We start from the raw sequence: 12,784 nt of genomic DNA on the forward strand, positions 1-12,784 counted from the left end.
GAACAGGGGCCAAGCATGTTGGCTTATGCCTGTAATTCCAGCACTGTGGGAGGCCAAGGCGGGCAGCTCATCCGAGGTCAGAAGTTCGAGACCAGCCTGGCCAACGGGGTGAAACCCCCATCTCTACTAAAAATACAAAAGAAATTAGCTGGGCATTGTGGTGCATGCCTGTAGTCCAAGCTAATTGGGAGGCTGAGGCAGGATAATCGCTTGTGCCCGAAAGTAGAGGTTGCAGTGAGCTGAGATTGCGCCACTGTACTCCAGCTTGGGAGACAGAGGAAGACTCTGTCTCAAAAAAAAAAAAAAAAGAATAGTGTGTAGAACAAAATGCATTCAATACAAAGTAGCATTGTTACTATACCTACTATCACTGTTATCATTATTATTTAGTCAAGATAAGTATCCATGAAAAAAGTGGAAATAATCATTGACTATAGAATGTGGCTAGATGGTAGAATGTGGCTAGATGATAGAATGTTGTAAATTTGAGAAGATGAAATAATAAGGAATAGTAATAATGTTTTTGAACAGGGTGGGGGCAGGTTAATGAAATAAAATAGTCAAGGACGATCAGCTCTGCAGGTATGTTTGGGCTGTATTATGGGACAGAAAGGGACATTCTGGCATTCTGTTACTGACCAAGTCATTGATGTAAAGTCACCCTTTCATGAAGGAATCACCAACTGCAATGCCATCACGCACCTGGAAAGGGATCTGGGCAGAAATCCATGACTTTTCTTACCTCACATGTTAAAAGTCATAAAAGTCCCTTCTGAGTTATTCTTAGAAAGAAAAATACATTCGCTAACAACATACTCATTAGGAACTGACAGTGCCTTCCCTGAACAGCCCTTTTAGCAAGGAAGTTACAGCATTATGACACACTGATATATCTATTTCTAGAGTTCTTGAGGGGTTTTTGTTTTGGATTTGGTTCGGTTTTGGTTTTTGAGGAGGGAAAGAGAGGAAGTGACTTGACAGTAAAATACACCTTCATGACAGAAATAGACCACGTGGTTTTAATGAGGGAGGAGCATAGTGTCTCTTCAGCTTAGCAGTAAATCAGGGCTTTGTGGGGCCCGGCCGGCTCTGACAACTGAAGCTCAGCCTTCCCACGTTGGGGAGAAGTCAGCTGCTAGTCTTCATATTAACTGCAGACTAAACTGCAGAGTACAGCTTGGCTTTCCAATCACACTCCACCCTACTTCCACCAGCAAACGCAGAAAAATAGAACTGACCCCCAGGGAGGCTGGGAAAGGCTCTGTATTACTTTCCGGCTTAATAATTCTCTCTACCCCCATCATCTCAATTCATCCAGCAGAAAGGCACTCAGATCAACGTCTCTTATCTCCAGGGGAAAGAGTCTCAGAAACTACAAAGTACCCTAAACCAATTTCCTATACTACTTTTGTATAGAAAAAAAAAAAAACAAACTCTCCTGGACAGAGGAATGCAGACTGGGTTCCTGCCCAGTTGTATCCAATGCAATATTCCTGATGGAAGCCACGGAGGCAGGACACACACACATACACCAAGAATCCTCACGTTTTTCCTGTCTCATCTGACTGCCTAAAGTGTACACTTTTCTCGATTATTAGCATAAGAAGAATAAATGGCCTTTGTAGAAATGTCTTTAAAGGAGTCAAAAACCCAATATTTCAAATTTGCTGTTTTCTTAAAATCTTTGAAAGTTTTACTGTGGATGAAGGTCAAATGCATTTGCTAAATTATATATTTTTTACTTCTACTGGTTGAATCATCTGTGAACTTGGGCATCCCTAATGGTAACTTTGCAGAGAGAATCTGCAGCTGACTCCTAATACATTAAGTGTTACTGGAGAAACAGAACATGATGAAAGAAAATGTACTCATCTTTTATGAGTCTGTGTTCTTACATCCAATAAGACTTTCTTACTGTGGGATTAAAGACAAGATAAGGATAGACAGGAGTAGTTAGTACAGAAGATAGGGTCTTAAACTCCACTCTGCAGAAGTATTGCCTGAGGAACCCAATTCCTGGATCCCAGTCAGAGATTCTGAGGTGGAAAGGAACTGCATTTTCAACATAAGTCCCAAGTAATTTTGTTTTTGTTTTTTGGGTTTTTTTTTTTTTTTTTTGACACCAAGTCTCACTCTGTTGCCTAGGCTGGAGTGCAGTGGCGCGATCTCAACTCACTGCAACCTCTGCCTCCTTGGTTCGAATGATTCTCCTGCCTCAGCCTCCTGTGTAGCTGGGATTACAGGCGTACACCACCATGCCCAGGTAGTTTGTTGGTTTTTTTGTATTTTTAGTAGAGACAGGGTTTTGTCATGTTGGCCAGACTGGTCTCAAACTCTTGACCTTAAGTGATCCGCCCGCCTCTGCCTTCCGAAGTGCTGGGATCACAGGCATGAGCCACTGTGCCAGGCCCATCCCACGTATTGCTGATGCAAATTGTCCTTGATCCACACTTTGAGAAATTCTGGTGGAGTTTAACCACTTTAGATGCTGGTATTGAAAGGCAGGACCACCTCCCAGCACATGGCCTATATCATGGCATTTCAGGGGATTCAGCATAGCTGAGACCTCATTATGACAAGGCACGTATTAGGAGTATTTGCTTGAGTGAGGGAAAAAGCCTCAGAAAAATCCATAATTTGTCAAGTGTTGGGTGTTACATGACATCATATTAGGTATCAGGGAATTAATACACATTCTTCACTCCTACCTGGCTCTTCAAAGGACAAACATTAATTTTCAACTAGAGCTATATAACCACCTGCCTTCCCGTAGGGCACATCAAAATCCCACAAATCTATTTCTGATCTCTTCTCAGAATAAAAGATTTTTTACCTAAGAAATTTCCATGCTGTAAAGATTTTAAATTTGTAGTTACCAACCCACATATTTCTAAGAATGTTACGAGATTTCAGTCATGAAGCAAAAGGTATAATAAGATCTCTTATAAATAACAACAACCTTGGAAACTTAAAAAAAAAAATAGGCATCAATGAGAAAAATCTATCCTTGACCATGCCTCTTGCTACTGCTCCCTAACTCCAAAGCACACCCCAAGAAATTATTGGGGATGATACATTAAAATCAACAAGCCAACAGGTGCTATGAAAAAGAATCTGGAGTGTGAAGAGTAAGGTATGAATTTTAATGAGCTCATAAGCTTCCTTTAAACGTTCTTCCAGGAAGACACTTTTGTGCCGTCATGTTCAGAAAAGGCTCACATCTGCACTCTGCTTCATATGGGCTGTGTGACTTCGGGCAGGTGAGTTGGCCTCTCTGAACATCAGTTTCCAGATCTTTAAATGTGAAGCTAATAATGCCCTACAAGTATGGTTATTAAGAGTAAATAAGATAAAGAGGGTGGATGGTTAGTAAATCCCATATTTTGCCCACGATGGTGTGAACATTTAATTCAGAAAGAAAGAAAAGAAAAGAAAGCAAAGGGGATGAAGTAATTTAATAAACTTAAAGTCTTCTTTTTAAAGTAGTTCAGAAAATGTAATATATGAGATCACAGTGGTTAAGACACAGCTTTTAGTCAAGGAAACTCAGTTTTAAATCCTGATCCAGTCCCTTAGTAACCTTGTGGTTTTGGGCAAGTGATTTAAAATCTTTAAGCCTGGGCTTCTCATCTTAAAATGTGACTAAGACAGATATACTGTTGAGAATTTCTAGGAGAAAGAGTATAAACTACTTAGTCTGAGGTCTGGGAGAAGATAAGCCCTTGCTCTGTGATAGTCCTTATTCATATCATTGTTTCACTATTATCATTATTAGTCATTAACAATAAGAGACAGATGGAGGTCCTTGAATGTTCCTCTCCTTGCAAGCTTATTTTGGTGCAGGTCCCATAAGTTTGCAAAAGATCAAATTACATGACCTTGGCCTTCTGGCAGAACAACTTTATCAGTCTCAAAAGTAACCTCTAAACTCTTTTTCCAGATCACTGGAGGCTGCCCACATAATATTTGGCTTCTAGGTCTTGGAATGATTGTCATTTTGCAGAGAGCTCCTGCCAGCTGAATTGTAGACCGGGCATGCTAGTTACAAAGTCAGTGAATCTTCTAACCCTTTAAATAAGAAAGTGATTTAATCTTCACAGTTTAAATCACAGGGGAATGCCTATATCCCTAAGAATCCATTGAAATCTGATAAAATGTGGGCCTTGCATACTGTTAGAGAGATAAAAATGTATATAGATTCAACTCAATCATTCAGGCTAATAAAAGAAAGACTTATAAATGATATGCAAATTAGGTAACACATACGCAAATCATAAGCCAAGCTTTCTGTGAGTTAAACAATCAAGAATTGTCTCTAACAACGATTTCCAAAGAGAATTAGGAGGAAAGTATAACTGTCATCTGGTAACATGCAGGTAAAATATCCAGGTGTATGGGGAAGGGGGAGGGGAATAAAAGGATGTGGATGATTCTGCCCTTTCAGCTCCTTGGAAAGTGTGTTTGGGGAGAGGAGTTGGGAGTTTCTGCTCCCAGCCAGACCGTGTTATTCCCAGCACATGTTGTCAAGAGTTAATGGCAGCTCCTTTCTCAGAATGACTCTAGCTTTCAGATGGTTCTGAACTCAACATTTATTTTAGATATTCTGAAGTGTTCACTAGTCCGGGAATCTCTAATTCCTTGGAAGATAGCCATATTTACAAAACCTGTTTTCTCTTTTCTTGGAAAGACCATTTTCCACCCATGCTTGAAGACTTTTTTTCATACATGCTTCCTGTGCCAGGCCCTATGGGAGGCACTCCACATGCAGTATTTTACTGAATGTCCAAGACTTAGGCACATGAGCCTTAAGAGACCTGCAGGAGTAGGGAGACTACAAATCTCTCTCTTGACTCCAAACCCATGTTCCTTCTCCAAACATTAATGAAAAACTACAAGAGAATGATGCAGAGTTCCGCCCTCTACAGAGGCAGGCACGATCTAGTAGCGGAAATAGACCCATCTGACGCCAAATGAGATGGAGAAGATAAACACTGCCAATGAAATACCGGCGGGGGGGGGGGGTAGCAATTAAAGGAAGGAAAATTGCATCTACTTGGAGCCATCAGAAGAGATTTCATGGAGGAGGTGGTACGTGAACTGTGCTTAATGTATCTGTTGGAGGGAGAGATGGGAGACATTCCAGAGAATAGAGCAACAAGAGGTAAAAACATGCAGGGGAGTTCCTGAACCACAAATAGAAGACTTTGGCCAGAGCATGAGTTATGGACATTGGAAGGATAGGACTTTCTAGAGTAGTTACTAAACATATGTTATACTAGTTAATTCTGTTGGTGAATAAGAGATTTCTAAAAGCTCTTTATCAAGAGAAGCGGTGACAAGAACTGTGCCTGAGGAAGATTACCCCTAGAGCCGTGAAAGGAAGGAGTGGATTGGGGGAGATGGTAGGCTGGAAGATTCATCAGGTGGCTTATTAAGGGTCTGATGAGGATGGCAGAGAAGGTGGGAGAGATGGCTGGGTTGTGCGTGAGGGCCCCACCACCACTGGCCTCACTAATATTTCCAGCACACAGCACGTCACCCGATACTACATGAGTACCATTGTGGAATGGATGGAAACCAGGCAGGAAAAGAGTAAGCAGGTGAGTGAACCAAGGAAGGAGGAGGAATAGAGCGAGGGAAAGTATTAGAGACAATGCTAACTAGGACTTTGGGAACTTGGGTTAAATATTCTCAACTTGTAAATGTCAATCCAAAAAAAAAAAGAGTGTATATAAAAACTAGTAAAATCTGAGTGGGATCTGCTGTCTAGTTCATTGTATTCTGTCAACGTCAATTTCCTCGTTCTGATAATGTGCTATGTATGTAAGATGCTAACATTGAGGAAAGTTGGATGCAGGGGACATGAGACTTCTCTGTACACTTTTGGCAGCTTCTTGTGAGTTCATAATTAGTTCCAAACAAAAAGAAATGTTTTTTAAGTCAACATAAGTTGCAAAACACTTTCATTGCCTTGTTCTATTAGACGGCTGTCCTTGTTCTTGTTTCCTCTCTTTGGCAGCTTCCCAGGCTAAGGCAGGACAGGATAACCTGACGGGTGAGATGGCCTCCGTTAGGAATCTCAGAATCAGTGACATGCCCATGAATCTCTGATATTCTTCGAAAACATTGCCTTAATCTCTCAAAAGAGTTACTGTTTTTTTCTGGATGTATCAAAGTTTACAAGTTTTCCACTTCAAAACCTTTCTTATTCCATGACCCAATACATTAAAAGAGCTTTAAAAATGTATTGTCTTTCTATTAAAACTTTCTTTTATATTTCCAGCAACTCAGAATTGTTCAAATTATTAAAATTCCCCATGTCTTACTCTTCAGTCCAAGTAAGACATAATTCAATTTTTTTCTATTTACTTATAATTGTTACAATGAAATAGGTCGAGTTTGAAATACTCATACTTATTGAAATAGCTTTTTTAAATTTTTTAGATAAAAGATTGTAATGAAATAGTTAAATTCCATCCTACAGTGAATCTATTATTCTGAAATAGCTCCTAAGTATATTTAGGATAAAAGATGAGAAAGAAGAGGAAATTGTGGGCAACAGACATTTTTCATCATTGAATTTGGAAGAGCTCTACACTGAACAAGTGCTACTCAAAGACTAGAAGTTTGAACATTATTTAACTATAAGGAAATGCTACACCACATATCTTTGTCCATAATAAATCTACAGCATCTAGACATACAGTATACACCTAGTAGAGCTTTCCTTTCTCCACTTTTCACCATCTCTTTTTCCCCCTTCTTCCTTCAATTTCTTATCTTAGAGAATGTGTCATCCTTATTATACGGGACAACTTCCAATAAAAAAAACCTGCCACGTTTTCTAGGAAGTAGGTTCATCTGTTTCTTAATTTCAAGAGGTGCATATAACCTGTAGGAAAGAAAACACATTGAACCTTCACGTCACTTGAGCTTCAAAACCTAAATGTAGAAAACAGCTCTAAATGAATAGACTCTAGATTTCTTCAAAAAGTTGTTACTGTGGAAGGGGTTATGGTCACTACTCTAAAGTTTTCTAAACATTTTATGAATCTAATTCTGTTCAGCATTTGTATAATGCTTCTGTTTTCCAAATGCTTCATTTAAGCCAACTCATTTAACCACAAATGTCATATGACCATCCTTAAATCTTAAAAAGATATATTAGGATTTAAAAACATTTTTATACATTATCACTCAAACAGTATAGTGTGTAAAAAAGTTTGGAGTGCCATTGATCATTGATCAATATTCATGAATTTTTCCTGAAGTTTATTTTTTTAACTGAATAAGTTATATAAGTTGACGTTTTATGATACTATGGTCTTAAAGAGACCATAATACATTACTCTTTAAATTTTCTCTATGCCATTATTCCTCCCTGATTCTTTTTTACATCTGTGTGATCATTTCAACCACCTACTTTGCCACACAAAATCCATGTTTCCTAAAAACACAGAATGCTGTTAATTCTTAATTACTATCTCCTTTTAAGATTCCTTAATTATATGCTAAAATAAGTGTATGCAAATAAAATGCTTAGAAGAGTGCCTGGCTCACAATCAGTACTTAATAAATTATGGATACAATTATTATCATTAAGTTATATTTGCTACCTCTGCTTTATGCCTTTTCGAAGCATGATTTTAAAAATTCTTTGAGACTTCTAATTTTTATTTTTTGGCATTATTTAATATTTTGCTTTGTAAATCTACCACAAGGAATAAGCGCAAAGATAAAGAACACTAGAAGACAGAGAAAAACCAAGCAATCCCCCCTGTTCAAAACTGGTTTTGAGAAAAAAGCATTTTAGAACTTCTCCAACCTTCATTGCCTACTGCCTCTAAATAACGGCCGGAAAGATGTGTTGTACCTCTCATTATTAGTCTGCAATCTATCAGGCTACGTAAACTATATAGTTCAGCAGTTCTTCTAGTTCAGAACAAATTAGCTTACACAAACAAAAAGCTGAGTCACTCCATAAGAAAACCAAGCCTTCCATTTTTATTTTTGGCATTGAAACCCCGTTGCCTAGAGATTATGTTTACTGTAGAGTTAAAGAACGTTCATTTTCTTGGAACACTTCAGAAGAGGGGGTAACTCACTGGGATGATGAGGTCATTTCTGAAGTTAACTGGGAAAGAAGTGAGTCTCCTGTAAAGGGAAACAAGAACTTAGACGGAGCCCACGTGAGCCACAGAAAGGATCTTTCTTGGGTTTTTTGTTTGTTTGCTTTTGTTTTTGTTTGTTTTTGAGACAAAGTTTCACTCTCGTTGCCCAGGCTGGAGTGCAGTGGCATGATCTCAGCTCACTGCAACCTCTGCCTCCCGGGTTCAAGCAATTCTTCTGCCTCAGCCTCCCCTGTAGCTGGAATTACAAGCATCCGCCACCACGTTCAGCTAATGTTTTGTATTTTTAGTAGAGATGGGGTTTCACCATGTTGGCCAGGCTGGTCTCGAACTCCTGACCTCAGGTGATCCACCCACCTTGGCCTCCCAAAGTGCTGGGGTTACAGGCCTGAGCCACCGCACCCAGCCATCTTTCTTGGATTTCACCATGTAGACAGTAGTTTCCAATAGTTCAGTTTAGGCCATTTGCTGACTTAAGGTCACACACATGTCCTGAGTTTCTGGAAAACCTGCAGGTCAGCTTAACTTTGGGACGTTCATTGTTCCTATTTATGCCACCTAAACCACCTAATAGGCTGTGACCTATATAACCAATAGAACTCAACAAAGATCAAGCAATCGAAACTAAGCAAGTTTGAATCCTTCATTCACAAAAGAGGACCTGAGAGGGAACCTAGGTGGGCACACTCTCTACAGAAGATAAACTCTTTTCTTGTTATCTGGAATGCACTTCCAGTTTATACTGAAGCTACATCTCTGCAGTTTGCAACTTTTCACCGGAATAAAATCTCTTTTTTCTAAATTTCTTTTCAGGGAACTTGTTCACCGGGTTAAACTGTATCCCCCCGCAAAAATATAGTGTACTGGAGTTCTAGCCCTTAGTACCTTAAAATGTGAACTTATTTGGAGATAGGATCTTTACAGAGGTAATTAAGTTAAAATAAAGTTATTAGAGAGGGCCCTAATCCGATACGACTGGTGTCCCTATAAGAGAGAAAATGTGGACACAGAGAGGCAGAAAGAGAGAGACGTATTGACAGAGCATGACGTGTAGGCATGCACACAGGGAGAACATCATACAAAGATGGGCTGTGCTGCCATGAGTCAGGAGACTACCAGAAGGTAAGAGGGAAGAATAAGACCGATCCTTCCGTGGCACTTTCAGGGAAAGCATGGCCCTGCCAACACCCTGACCTCAGACTTCCAGCCCCTAAACCATCAGACAATACATTTCTGTTGTTTAAGCCACCCAACGTGTGGTACTTTGCTACAATAGCCCCAGAAATACATTGGTGAAATTAGGCTGAGTCAAGTTCTCATTGTCATTGGCGTTAGATTCTACGGACCTTGCTTTCTTCACTGCAGTATCAACCACTGATCATCTGTGACCTTTATGGCTGATTGAATCAAGGAACTCCAGGCCTCAAAAGACGGAAGACTGAACGGGACCAGATGGACATTTCAGAGAAGATCTGCACCAGAAACATTGATTGTGAGGTAGCAGGGAATGTCATAAGGCCAAAAATACAGAGATGACAAAATTACAGAAATGGAGAACAGATCAGTGGTTGCCAGGACTTAGAGAGGGAGGGAAGGATGTGAGCATAAAAGAGTAGTGCTAAGGAACTCCTTCGTGGTAACAGAGCAGTTCTGTGGCTGTTAGCTCTGGTGTTACACAGATCTATACGTGGGGTAAAATCATAGAACTATGCACACAACATGTAAAAAAAAAAGAGTGTATTCAAAATCTGGTGACATCCAAGTAATATCTGTAGTCTAGTTCATTGTACTGTTCTAATGTCAATTTCCTAGGCTTAATAATGTATTACTGTTATATAAGACGTTAGTTAACACTGGAGGAAGCTGGGAGATGGGTACGCAGTGTCTCCTGGTAATATTTTTGCAATTTCTTGTGAGTCTGTAATTCTTTCAAAATAGAAAGTGTTTTATCAAAAAGAAAGCTTGGCTGGAACCTAGAAGCTAGAGGTCTTAGTTCATTAATTCCTACTACTGCTGTGGCTTCAGCCTTTGACCTTGATGGCTCTTACGTAATTACTTGTTAACTTAACACTATAGTTCAGAATGTGATACTTTAATAATCACAGCCAGTTTAAAAAAATAGATGTCAAGGGTAGAGAGAGCAAAATGTTAAGCATGTACGGTGGAACTTGTTAGAATTTCGGTTCTTAATCTGAATCTCATAATTTCTGATCTGATTCGAACCCTGTTAAATAGCTAACACACGCCAAAGTGGCATCCGGGTTTCATCAGTTGTCAGCTGGTGGCTGCTGCAGTTTTCACATTGAGATTATCTAATTCTGTGCCAGCATGATTTTCACTTAAAAAAATGAGTTTGTGAAATGTAATCATTGATTCTAAGAAGTGTTCCAGACTTAATCATTAGTATCTTTTAAACTTCTCCCTGGTGCTTCTTTAGAGATGTAATTGAATCTGATGCTCTTCAGTAAAATTTTCAGGAAATATTCATCTATTTCGTTTTCAAAATTTATTTTTTAAATGGTGATACTTAAAATACATTGGTAGCAGAATAACCATCTATGGAACAGGATTATGGATGATCCCATTGATGTATGAAATATCTATTTGTGGGTACATGTGCATTTATTTTAATATATGAATAGGAAGAATAGACATCGCACTGTTAACGATGGTAACCACTGGAAGAATAAGATTGCAGGAGACTCATTCTCTAAGGAATAAGTATATTTCCAGAATATTTAGTCTGGAATAAAGACTAAAGTGATATTTGATGCCCTTCCCAATCATACTGGTCAATGATGAGCATGTGTCCATCGCATTCTTCTATCACTACACACACAAGCACACACACAGTGTCTATGAGCAGATCATTCACTCTACAGTAATGATGCTGAGGAAGTCTTAGATGGTAGGGAAGAATCCCAGGTATTATTTTCTTTTGTTTCTTTACCTCTTGTATTTTAATCCAGCCTAACTGTAGCTGTACATCTCAATCCAGCTAAATCATTATATCCTGTTCCAGATTCTTTAACCACCACCCACCTTTTTTTTGGCAGCAGCTTCAGAACCCTCCATCTCACCTCTAATGTAGAGAATGTGGTGTTTACAAGTAGTCTGTTGTGTTTGAACCTTAGCTTGGTTTACTCCTATGGCACAGAGTCTTCTGTGGGAGTCCTTCCTCTCAGCTTCAACCCGATCCCTGTGTCCCTCTGTTCTGCTGGTGATGGCCAGGGCAAAGAATGCCCTGCTTAGCACTGTAGGTGAATTGTGAAGGAGAGAGGAACCTAAGTGCCAGCAGCCTGGAAAACATGCAGCAGGGACTGAATATGGTTATACTTGAGCAGAGCAACCAGATCACAGTGACATCAATAAGGACATAAAGAAGAAAGAATAGGAGGTTGCTGCCTGATGTGGTTTTTGTACATCCAGGTTCCATATACATGTATTCAAGTCTAAGAAGTAAAGGGAGACCCAGAACTCTCTAGGAATACAGGAAAGAGAAAGACAACGTACATGATGAGTCACTAATCTCCTAAATAGGCATGCGTGGAAAAGGAATGGGTGCTACCTTTGCAGATAAAGCATGGCTGGACAGGGGGCAGGCAGTGCTGCATCTGGAGAGGGTGCCACAAAGTAGCAGGGTCGTAGAAGTCTTCAAAGACCGTGTCACACTGAGAAGTTGACCCTCTGCAGTCACTGACCCAGGACAGAAGATAAGTTTGTTGACAGTCTGAGCCCTCTTCTTTTGAAACCCTCCCTACATAGAGAACAGGACCAAAGTCAAGACACAATCATGACAAAAAGCCCAGGCCCTCACCCTTTATGCCAGAAGCTGAAGATCAGTTCATCAATGACCAGCAGGATTGTGGTGAGAGGACCTCAGCTCTGAAAAATTCATGCTTCATAAACTTGAACTCTGATGACAGATACCAACCTTGCCCCTGGAAATTGTGTCTGGGAATGCTCACGCAGGTTTTTGCAGTCTCAGGGATTTCAAGAATCCACTTTAAGGACTTTGCTACATGGCCGGGTGCAGTGGCTCATGCCTGTAATCCCAGCACTTTGGGAGGCCGAGGTGGGTGGATCACGAGGTCAGGAGATCGAGACCATCCTGGCTAACGCGATGAAACCCCATCTCTACTAAAAATTAAAAAAAAAAAAAAAAATTGGCCGGGTGACGTGGCGGGCATCTGTAGTCCCAGCTACTGGAGAGGCTGAGGCAGAGAATGGCGTGAATCCGGGAGGCGGAGCTTGCAGTGAACTGAGATTGTGCCACTGGACTCCAGCCTGGGAAACAGAGTGAGACTCCGTCTCAAAAAAAAAAGAACTTCACTACATTTCCTCAAAAAGAACTTCACTACATTTCCTCAAAGAAGGTTAAAACTCCGTAGAAAAACAGGAAGGTCTTAGTGTGGAATTTAGAATACTTAAGAAAACTTTGGGAGACGTGAAGTTAGAAAAAAATTAATAACAAGCGAATGCCAAAATTAATAGGCTTAGTAAAATAGCAAAATCTCTTTGGACCAGACTTTTAACAGAAAATTCATCTAGTGAAGCTCAGTGTTTCTCAAAAGAACAATAGAAAGATCCCAAGAGTTGGGGGTGGGAGATGGGAAGCTACCCTATATGAAAAAGTGAAGAAGGAGTGGGAAGAA

General features: G+C 40.0%; 1 long non-coding RNA gene across 2 annotated transcripts in view; it reads right to left on the reverse strand.

Moving 5' to 3' along the window:
- The window catches only part of LOC103876564, a 52,339-nt gene extending 40,802 nt beyond the window's left edge, over window positions 1–11,537 (reverse strand). For both annotated transcript variants that reach the window (XR_002516452.2, XR_004176726.1), the window contains exons 1-2: window positions 9,476–11,537; window positions 8,106–8,154 (exon numbers count right to left, since the gene is read on the reverse strand). This is a non-coding gene — a long non-coding RNA (uncharacterized LOC103876564). The remainder of the gene's footprint in view (window positions 1–8,105; window positions 8,155–9,475) is intronic.
- Between the last annotated feature and the right edge of the window lie 1,247 nt (window positions 11,538–12,784).

The sequence above is a fragment of the Papio anubis genome, chromosome 10, assembly GCF_008728515.1.
Source record: "Papio anubis isolate 15944 chromosome 10, Panubis1.0, whole genome shotgun sequence".
NCBI classification, from domain to species: domain Eukaryota; kingdom Metazoa; phylum Chordata; class Mammalia; order Primates; family Cercopithecidae; genus Papio; species Papio anubis.